We start from the raw sequence: 11,269 nt of genomic DNA on the forward strand, positions 1-11,269 counted from the left end.
GGCATACGAAATAATAAAGAATTCCAATTTCCTCAATGCTGAACAGTTCTGTACCTACTGTTCCGTGGTATCATTTTTCGAATCAACAGTAAACTTGGCAAAAGGCAGATTATGACATTCAGATGTCAATATCATCGTTGAAAATGAAGTTAGTGTTGTGTTTGATATAAGACTGCCTGATTGCAGAAATGATCTTGAATGTGAAAAAGTGGCTTTAGTCAGTTGTCGATATTGTTCTGTTGCACTTTGCTTTGATCACCTCACTGAAATACCACACCTGCACTTCGAAGACTGACTTGCTTGTAACAAGATTAAATCAGTAGACAAAGCTTTTTGTTCAGATAGAGTAATTGCTTTAAGCATAGTTTAATGTAGCGATACCTCACGGCATTGAAATATTTGTGTTTTCGGTCCTCTTATAACGACAGTTTGTTTCTTTGCTTTACCTCACTTAGATCATTGAAATGGCTCTCGTGGGAGGAATCGCAGTTCTGCAAGCGAAGGGTTCGTACTACCGTTTTTGGGATGATCGATCTGTATTCTAAACACATTTTCATGCAGTTCGGAGCTTTTGACATCACACACTTCCCTTGTTAGTAGCAATCACGTTACAGTGTCTTCTTCTTTTAGTTCTGTATAGTGTTTAATAGTGCTTGTATTAGATTCCCTTTTTAACATAATATAATCACTACCAGTGATGGAACAATTTTCTCCTAACTTCGCCTGTAGAATATGTAGGGCAATACGATACCCTGTAAGTAACATTAAATGTTACATGTGGTAGCAGGCTATAGGACAACATCCAATTTTCTAAGGTGATCAACAGTTTAGCTCTCCTACGAGTATATAGAGCGTGCGTCATAGTTCACAGAAAAAACTAACACGGGTGAAAGTGTAGCGTATAGTTGAAACAAAAACATTCCAGTAAAAAAGGGTCAACAAACGAACCGTTCGCGAAATAAATGTTAGTGTGTGGCTGCCATCTGCCATTACCTTCAGTGTGAAATGTTGCCCTAGTTCAGAGGCGGGCAAACGTTGCACGCGGTTCATGAGCGCACAGCGCTGCACGTGTGCTGCTCGCGTGCAGGCGTCGACCGGGCCTGTGGCGACAGCCGGCAGGTTGCGGCAGTGTAGTGCCAGGCTAAGCTGCGGACGTTGATGCGAAGCGAGCACTATGTAGTGAATGTTGTATTTCAAGAAACGGAGAAGTGGAGATTTGCTATCTTTTAAAAAGTAATGGCAGAATCATTTTTTCTTTGTGCAAAAACGTGAAAATTCGAAATGTTTAATATGTGGCAGTGTTCTCGCTGGTCAACGAAAGTTTAGTATTGAAGACCATTATAATAAATTTCACAAGGACGAGTACAATTTATTGTCGGATTCTGAGCGGATGGGGAATTGACTGAGAGCGATCTGACGATACCAGATGAATCTGTCGTAGTTGGCCGGCCGGAGCGGTTCTAGGCACTACAATCTGGAACCGCGCGACCGCTATGGTCGCAGGCTCGAATCCTGCCTCGGGCATGGATGTGTGTGATGTCCTTAGGTTAGTTAGGTTTAAGTAGTTCTAAGTTCTAGGGGACTGATGACCACAGGAGTTAAGTCCCATAGTGCTCAGAGCCATTTGAATTTGTCGTAGTTGCTGTTGTCACGTGAGATCTGCGACTTTCTCTCGTCATGTCTCTCATCTAACTGATTTAACATTTTATGGAGCACTGTTTTCAAGTTTTCAGGACGACAACAATAATAGCCCAGCAGTATGTGCAAGTTATAAGACTGCGCTTAATATAACGAGAGCTGGAAAACCATTTGCTGAATTAATAAGTCTCGGTTAAGAGCAAACATCAGTGATGAAAATTTACGTAACTGTTTGTGTTTGTCTGTATGTAGAAATTTTGTTCCAGATATTAAACGTATTGTAAACTCCACCTGTGATAATTAAATAAAACGTATCGTAGGTAATAGGTACTCTTTCAAACCATGATTTCTTTCAAGCACTCCTACTAACCTTATTCATTCACTCAATAAAGCAAGCTAGGAAACAAAACGCATTACAGAGGAAGGAGCGGACAGAAGGTATGGTGGGGATGGGAGATAAGCGGGTGGCCAGCTTGCCCCTGTGTGCACGCGGAACACCTGTTAACTGCACGCGTGCAAGTGCACCGCACATGTGCAGGATTCCTGCCCGCCCCTGCCCTAGTTAGAACAAATGAACTTGAAGTGGAAACTAATAGACTAAGTCCTTATCTAATTCGGCTCCCCATGACTGGGGAATGTTCTACACTCTTGCTTCTGATGCAAGACACCATTTAAAGTATGGTCCAAGTTGGATAAGTCGAGAAGGACCTGTACCTTGAGCTTCAAGATCAGATTACCTCTAGAATATCCGATTGATAGGGTTGAAGAAGTGGAACAACAAATTGCAAAGTCTTGACGAGATTTACGAGATGATCCATGAGTGTTTGTAACTCACTGCAGAAACGCTTGGTGTCAGTACGAATGCGCCAAGTTCCACAACACGTGAGCCATACTGCGCCAGCAAGAGACACATCGGAAAAGAAATTAGTAGGGTAGCGTTACAAGCCATTTAGAAGGAACATAAAGAATTTATGCCTACCTCATATAAAGCGGAGTTGGCCAACAGTAAAATGCATGTTCTAATGGATGAACTGCATTGACTATTGCATCGACTTTGTGGATATAATGCAAGACTTTGCTGCGATTTTTTTAAAGAAAATTGAGGTGTGTGAGTACTTAACATCAAACCACGACTTCCATGTGCTGGAGGAAGACTATCAGGGATGCACTAATGTTATTCATAATACATATTATACCAATAAAACCGTATGAGATTTTTAACTTGGGCGTTACAAGTATTATTCGTAAGCTGTGCACTGTGTCTTTTTACCAAATAACCTAGCAGTATTTAAAGTACGTTCCGTGCGATAAGATTCTATTGTGGCGTAAACTGGTAGGAATCCATTTGTTTGCTAAATTGCTAATTCTATTCATAAGAAAATAAGGAGGAAAAAGTTGCTGACATGTGCTAACAAGGAGAGTCCCCAGCGGTGCGATCGACTTTTTGAAACTATCTATACGGTGATGTAGGTTAAGATCCCAGATATAATACACTGCAGCAATTCATCCTGATTGGCCCTCGTTTGGGATTAATTAACGAAATAAAAATTCGGAATTTTGTGTGACACATTCAATAGCATCTTAAAAAAGTCGCAGTGCATAGTCTAGTTGCGTGGTGTAATGGACGGGATAACAGTTACATATGCAGGAGATTCTTGGTTCGAATGTCATCAGGTACACAATACGTTTTTATTTTTACATCGTTATCGAAATTACTTCGAGCATTAGTTTTATTCAGCTAACTGGTTTAAATGTAATTTTTTAATTCCATTCCTTTGTCACATAAATTTAGTCATATTGTTAATTTCTTCATTTGCTCTCGATTTTTTTCCTATCATTCTTTCTCCGCTTGAAATCTTTGTTCACATGTTTTTAAATAATTTTATGCATTAATTTCAATTTAATTTCTTTTGTTTTATCACCCTGTTTTTCGTCCACTTCATTTTCTATCTATTTCTCATTTTGCTTGAATTTTGTTTTAGTTATAAACCTATCTTTCATTTAATTTTCATCTGTGTTATTTTGTCCATAGTGCAATAGGTATTTAGGTTATATTTTAAATGTTTGTATGACGATTACCATGAAATAAAAGAAATTGCCCATCTGGTAACAAAAATAAATTTTTCACAGCATTGCACGAATATAAATAGATCATTTCGTATTTTGTTTTTTAAGTGATAGAGCGGAATTTTCAAATAACTGAGTTCTATAATAGATAAATATAGTTGTATTCGTATTTACAAAAATTCCGATTAGAAAAAGAATGAAATAAAGAAGAAATGAAACAAATGAAAAGTTCACTCAGTGATTACATCATGTGACAAAGGAATAGAAATAAAAAATTGCATTTAAGCCAATTAACTAAATAAAAATAATGACCGAAGTTTACTTGACTTCGATTACAACAAATATTATTGCCTGTTATTTCCTAATTTGAAACCACTGATCACAATTTCAACAATTTTTTTTATTTCTCCAGCAGTATCAGTGATGGGAAATTCAGTGCTTTCAACATATAAAAACTGACTGATTTCTATATGAAATTGACCAGTTTTCAATGAGGAGGTAGTCAAAGATTTGGTCCGCATGATTTCGTTTCATATCACATCGCTATTCTGCTGGTCAGAGTGGCCACTGCTGAATCGTAAGAGCGGGCTGGCAACACTATTTAGTAGCTAGCCAACCTATCTCTCTATGTCTTATGGTTTGACTGTCCAACAATTACGATAGTGCAACAAATACACTGTTGCTACAAAGCGGAACTGGTTCAGGACTAGTTCCGTTTGAGTACAAAACATATATGTAACAAGCCCTAGGAAAGGTTATAATCTATGTCCTATCTACCAGTAGTTTCTAAATATCTGAATGTAAAGTATGTGGAAATCTAAGTTATGCGTCCACCTCCATTGCTCTGGAAATTGCATTTCAAAATCAGAAGAAGTGCAAATGCCACAGAAGACTGTAGTTCTAACGCATTATCGTTAATTTCTGGAGGGAGTACCACACATGGCGTTACTGCACTTAAAAAACATGACTGATAGACGTGTGGAAAAATCTGTGTTACACATATCTGATTCCATTGCTCTACAGAATGACTGTCTATTCATTGTAAAAAAAATTACATTTCAAATGGTTCAAATGGCTCTGAGCACTGTGGGACTTAACTTCTGAGGTCATCAGTCCCCTAGAACTTAAAAATACTTAAACCTAACTAACCTAAGGACATCACACACATCCATGCCCGAGGCAGGATTCGAACCTGCTACCGTAGCGGTCTCGCGTTTCCAGACTGAAGCGCCTAGAACCGCACGGCCACACCGGCCCGCAAATATATTTCAAAATCAGTATGGGAGACTGTAGGTTTTTTAATGGAACATTTGCTAATGGTGGGTGGCAGTACTCCATACAATAATACTAGGTGGAGAAACGTATTTTTCTCAACCTAGGACATGCTTCTCCAAAATACTGTGAAATATACAGGGTGGTCAGAAACGACTTCAAAAACTTCTAAGGATACTGCAGGGGCTGTTGTGCACAGAAATAACTGTAGAGAAAAAAATTATATACACTGCATAATTTCCAAGTTATTTAGCATTGAAGTTGGCCAATCAGGGCGTTACACAAGCAAGTTCAGAAAATTGCGCGCGCTGAAGTGTGGTGATGTAGAGACATCTGTTGGTCCTTGAGTTACCACTTCTTCAAATGCTCATTGCCAGTTAAAATGTGCATTTTTCGTAAGTGAGAAGTTTAACCTATTGAGCAGAAGCTGGTTTCTTTGTTTTGAGGCAACTAAACTGAAAACAAGTTTGGCGACACTGTCTCTGGCAATTTGCTTGAATTTGCGCACGCGATGCTCTGATTGGTTGACCTCAAATAACTCGGAAATAGAGTGACGTATTGAACTGTTTTCTTAACAGTTACTTCTCAGCACAGCCTCCCATGTAACACACTTATAAGCTTCTCAAACTGTTTCTGAGCAGCTTGTATATATCCCACGTTAGTTCATCATGGAGGACAGTATTTCACTGGATGTTGACAGTATTCTGGCCGGTCACTGTTATAACAGCTTCGATACCTCGCGTACTGGAAGACTGATCGAACACTGCTGTTAACTGCATAAGAAGAAGCGACTGAAATTGTAGGATGGTGTTCCGCTGACCGAAGTCTACATCGACACCCAGAAGTCGTACAAATTTGGTAAACCTCCGGAGAAACCTCTTGAACACACGGAAGTCAAATACACTCCTGGAAATTGAAATAAGAACACCGTGAATTCATTGTCCCAGGAAGGGAAACTTAATTGACACATTCCTGGGGTCAGATACATCACATGATCATACTGACAGAACCACAGGCACATAGACACAGGCAACAGAGCATGCACAATGTCGGCACTAGTACAGTGTATATCCACCTTTCGCAGCAATGCAGGCTGCTGTTCTCCCATGGAGACGATCATAGAGATGCTGGATGTAGTCCTGTGGAACGGCTTCCCATGCCATTTCCACCTGGCGCCTCAGTTGGACCAGCGTTCGTGTTGGACGTGCAGACCGCGTGAGACGACGCTTCATCCAGTCCCAAACATGCTCAATGGGGGACAGATCCGGAGATCTTGCTGGCCAGGGTAGTTGACATACACCTTCTAGAGCACGTTGGGTGGCACGGGATACATGCGGACGTGCATTGTCCTGTTGGAACAGCAAGTTCCCTTGCCGGTCTAGGAATGGTAGAACGATGGGTTCGATGACGGTTTGGATGTACCGTGCACTATTCAGTGCCCCCTCGACGATCACCAGTGGTGTACGGCCAGTGTAGGAGATCGATCACCACACCATGATGCTGGCTGTTGGCTCTGTGTGCCACGGTCGTATGCAGTCCTGAGTGTGGCGCTCACCTGCACGGCGCCAAACACGCATACGACCATCATTGGCACCAAGGCAGAAGCGACTCTCATCGCTGAAGACGACACGTCTCCATTCGTCCCTCCATTCACGCCTGTCGCGACACCACTGGAGGCGGGCTGCACGATGTTGGGGCGTGAGCGGAAGACGGCCTAACGGTGTGCGGGACCGTAGCCCAGCTTCATGGAGACGGTTGCGAATGGTCCTCGCCGATACCCCAGGAGCAACAGTGTCCCTAATTTGCTGGGAAGTGGCGGTGCGGTCCCCTACGGCACTGCGTAGGATCCTACGGTCTTGGCGTCCATCCGTGCGTCGCTGCGGTCCGGTCCCAGGTCGACGGGCACGTGCACCGTCCGCCGACCACTGGCGACAACATCGATGTACTGTGGAGACCTCACGCCCCACGTGTTGAGCAATTCGGCGGTACGTCCACCCGGCCTCCCGCATGCCCACTATACGCCCTCGCTCAAAGTCCGTCAACTGCACATACGGTTCACGTCCACGCTGTCGCGGCGTGCTACCAGTGTTAAAGACTGCGATGGAGCTCCGTATGCCACGGCAAACTGGCTGACACTGACGGCGGCGGTGCACAAATGCTGCGCAGCTAGCACCATTCGACGGCCAACACCGCGGTTCCTGGTGTGTCCGCTGTGCCGTGTGTGTGATCATTGCTTGTACAGCCCTCTCGCAGTGTCCGGAGCAAGTATGGTGGGTCTGACACACCGGTGTCAATGTGTTCTTTTTTCCATTTCCAGGAGTGTACGTCTAGCAGTTGGTAGTATCTTGTGCTGCATGGTGGTATTGTCAATACGGAAACGGCAGTGTCTTTTACTCCGTGTCCTTCATGCACTGACAAACTTTTGTTACCAGAAAATACTGTTAAAGCTGATGTATTATCATCTCGGATGATTTTATGAAACAGCTCTTCTCGTCACTTCTGTAAGTGCTCTTTGTTGACTTTCCCATAAGATGAGGCGACAACTACAATATTACCCGCGTGAAACAAATTTTGTTCGGCACGCGGCTCAAACGATCCGATTGGCTCTTTTTAAACAATTAACAGAAGTGGCAGCAAGTGTCTATTTGCAGATATCGTTGACATAATTGTGTAGCTATGAGTCGTGCTACAAACGGACTGCACTACTCTGACGACATCTTTTCCTCCTTTTTCCGCAAGAGTTCGACCTGACGTCATTTCTGAATTAAACCCACTCTCATCCACATCGCAAACATTCTGTTTATAGACCGCTTCCATAACAGCTCTTGAGTCGGCGACGAATTTTTTACAGGCAGTAATTATGGCTGTTTAGATATATAGCTTTTTTGTTGTTGTAATATGTGTTATCTTTCGTGACACAGTACCATATCCATCCTTGAAGGCGTAAACCCACCCAGAAAATGCCTTGAAATCATTTACGCCTACCTCCATTGAGGCTTTGAACGCCCCACTGCTATACGTTAACGCCGCGGATGGTGAACTTATCACTGTATGGTTTGTTAAATTTAAGGAAATAGGTTATATTTACTTTTGCAAGCGTTCGGCGATTCAGATCCCTTTTCTGTTTTAAAAATTTAAAGCTCTTCTTGACGGTCTTGAGAAATGCACTCTCTTTCTTTCCAAAAGGCAACGGCCCGTTGCATGTATTCCGTTGTTACGGACACGGGAATAGTGGGATTCAACGATTTTACATCGTCCTCGATTGCAGCTGCAGCCCCGTTGAAGCAAAGAAAGTGTTCCGGTAATGTGACGGTGGTAAAATGCCAGCTTTGTTGTCGTTATCATCCTCTCGTGCACATGCATTGAACGTCAACCCACTATTTTCTTCTATATCTAGCACGTCTTCATCCATGCAGTGCGTCATGTGCTTTCGTTTCCGTGCATATAAGTTCGTCCAATAACCACAAATATTGATGCTTAGTGGTCACAGCTTTCGAGAGTCATAGTTCTTTGACATTTAATCACTGCTGTTTACCTCCATCATTCCATACCCCCCCCCCCCCCCCCCCAGAGGTGTTGCACGACAGCTTGTGGATTCACCGACATCATGAAACAAACCTCTTAAACTCCGCGCACCGTACTTCGCCTTCGGCCACCGTGAACCGGTACGTGTGACAAGAAATCCGAGCGCGCGAATGTTTAAAATCTGTACGTTGAGAAAGGGCCATGACAGCGTAGTATCTGCATAATGGCCCGAATTTTCGCGTGAGGTCTATTGCTGGATTGATATCTCTACGAGGTTGAGTTGATGAAGTTCTCTTGTCAGTCTATTAACGTCGCGCGCGATGTGAAATTTAAAAATTTTCCGGTTAATTAAATGTTCGAAAAGATTTCGGGATTGCAGCCGGTCGTCGTAAACTTCACTACACGATATTTCGACTGCCCACCTGCCAGTCGTCTTCAGGTGAACCATCGAAGAATCCTCCGAATGCGAAAATATTTTGTTGACACCGACCTACATAGGGCTGAACGATCACCTCGATAAAATAAGGGAAATCAGAGCTCGTACGGAAAGATATAGGTGCTCATTCTTCCCGCGCGCTATACGAGATTGGAATAATAGAGAATTTTGAAGGTGGTTCGATGAACCCTCTGCCAGGCACTTAAATGTAATTTGCAGAGTATCCATGTAAATGTAGATGTAGAAGACTGACGAAGACGTTTTCCACTTCGCACTATATAGCGAGCTGATAGTATTGCCGCTCATCCGTCAGAGTAACGGTGACAGGTTGACCACAATGCCCGGTGCCAGCGTCCTTGCCGGCGGAACTTCGAAGAGCAGCTTCTTCGGCATTGCCGCTAGCCGCAGCCATCTCGGAAATGACGGGATTCCACGCATTATACAGCTGGTAGCCGCTGTCACGGTTCATTAGATTTTTCACGAAGCATGCATGTTTTAACGGATTCTTTGACAATGGTGTCCCAAAAACATGTTACTGAGGCCAAAATTAATGTTTTGTCAAGCTCCATCGACTGTCCGTTGGAGATACAATGTTCCACAATTGCCGACTTTCTGGGTTGCAAAAGGTGAGTGCAGCGTTTATGTTCTGCGCAGCTTTTTTACGATGTGCGTGTTCTTTGTCCTATATAGGCCATACCACACTGGGAAGGTATTTTTTAAATTCCCGCCTTTCGCAATAACAAATTATCCTTCACTGATCCCAGCAGGTCCAAAATCTTATATGGTAGGCGGAAAATCACTTTCACCTGAAAATCACTAAGGATCCTTGGTATTTTAAAGGAAATATTTGCAACGAAGGGAAGAAAAGTTAGGGAATTTGCTGGCGCGTTCTCCACTTTATCCACTTCCTGGTTCTTGATTTTAGCTGAAAATGCCATGTTAATTTTCCGCGTAGAGTATCCACAGCCTCTGAACACTGTTTTTAAATGCGCAATCTCTTTGGACAAACTATCTGCCTCCGACACTACGTGGGCTCTCTGTACAAGGGTTTTAAGCACACTCATGTTTGGGATGGGTGACGGCAACTTGACGAGTGTAAGTACAAATCACAATGAGTGGGCTTACGAGCCGGCCTGGGTGACCGAAAGGTTCTAGGCGCTACAGTCTGGAACCGCGCGACCGCTACGGTCGTAGGTTCGAATCCTGCCTCGGGAATGGATGTGTGTAATGTCCTTAGGTTAGTTAGGTTTAAGTAGTTCTACGTTCTCGGGGACTGATGACCTCAGAAGTTTAGTTCTAAGTTCTCGGGGACTGATGGCCTCAGAAGTTAAGTCCCATAGTGATCAGAGCCATTTTTGGGCTTACGATAAACAGAATGTCCCGGAGAGCCGTCACTCTTCCGTCTAACCAAAACATCCAGGAATGGGAGACAGTCATCTTTCTTTACGTCCATAGTAAATCAAATGTTCTCATAAGGAACTAAGATGATGTAAGAACTCCATGAAGTTATCTTCTCCGTGGGGCAACACCGTTGGTTTAAGAATCGCTGTGTCAAGTGCTCTTTCCTCAATATCTTCCATAAAAAAGTTAGCCACCATGGAAGACAAGGGGCTACCTATGGCAATGCCGTCAGTCTGCTCAAAATATTGTTGGTTAAACATAAAACAGGCTGAGTAGAGGCGTGCTTAGACAAAGCAGTGACACCCACCTGAAACGTTTACCAATTAGTGCCAAGGAATCAGCAAGAGGTAGCTTTGTAAAAGGAGATAACACGTCAAAATTCACTAAAAGATACGAATTACTTAGGCGGAGAGCCCCAGTCTGTTGATATAATCGGCTAGGTTTCTTATAAGATGCAGACATTTGCTAACCAACAGTCTCAGCAAGGAAGCGGGATGTTTGGCTAAATGCGATGCAGGGGCGTCAATATTAGTCACTATAGGCCGTAAAGTAAGACCACCTTTGTGCATCTTAGGAAGACCATACGATCTTCATAGTACGCTTCCATGTGGTCTCAGGCGCTTGTGGTCTCTGGAGGTGACGAGGAAAAATTTAGGAATGTTCACGTCTTCCGTTGCACACGTGCTGTAGGGCTGTGATTAGTCTTCCTGTACATTGTATCACTAAGGAGGCCATACATCATTTCCAAATACAAACTACGAGGTAACATAACAGGTGAGTTACCTTTATCAGCCTTAGGCACCACTATGTCCGCATCCTCTCTGAGATTTCGTAGTGCAGCCCTTCCTTCAGAGGTTATATCGTGCACTGAAGTTTACCACGATCGGCTGCAATTCGAAATCTCTTCAGACAACGTCATGCTCATTATAC

Source organism: Schistocerca cancellata, chromosome 6, assembly GCF_023864275.1.
Source record: "Schistocerca cancellata isolate TAMUIC-IGC-003103 chromosome 6, iqSchCanc2.1, whole genome shotgun sequence".
NCBI classification, from domain to species: Eukaryota; Metazoa; Arthropoda; class Insecta; order Orthoptera; family Acrididae; genus Schistocerca; species Schistocerca cancellata.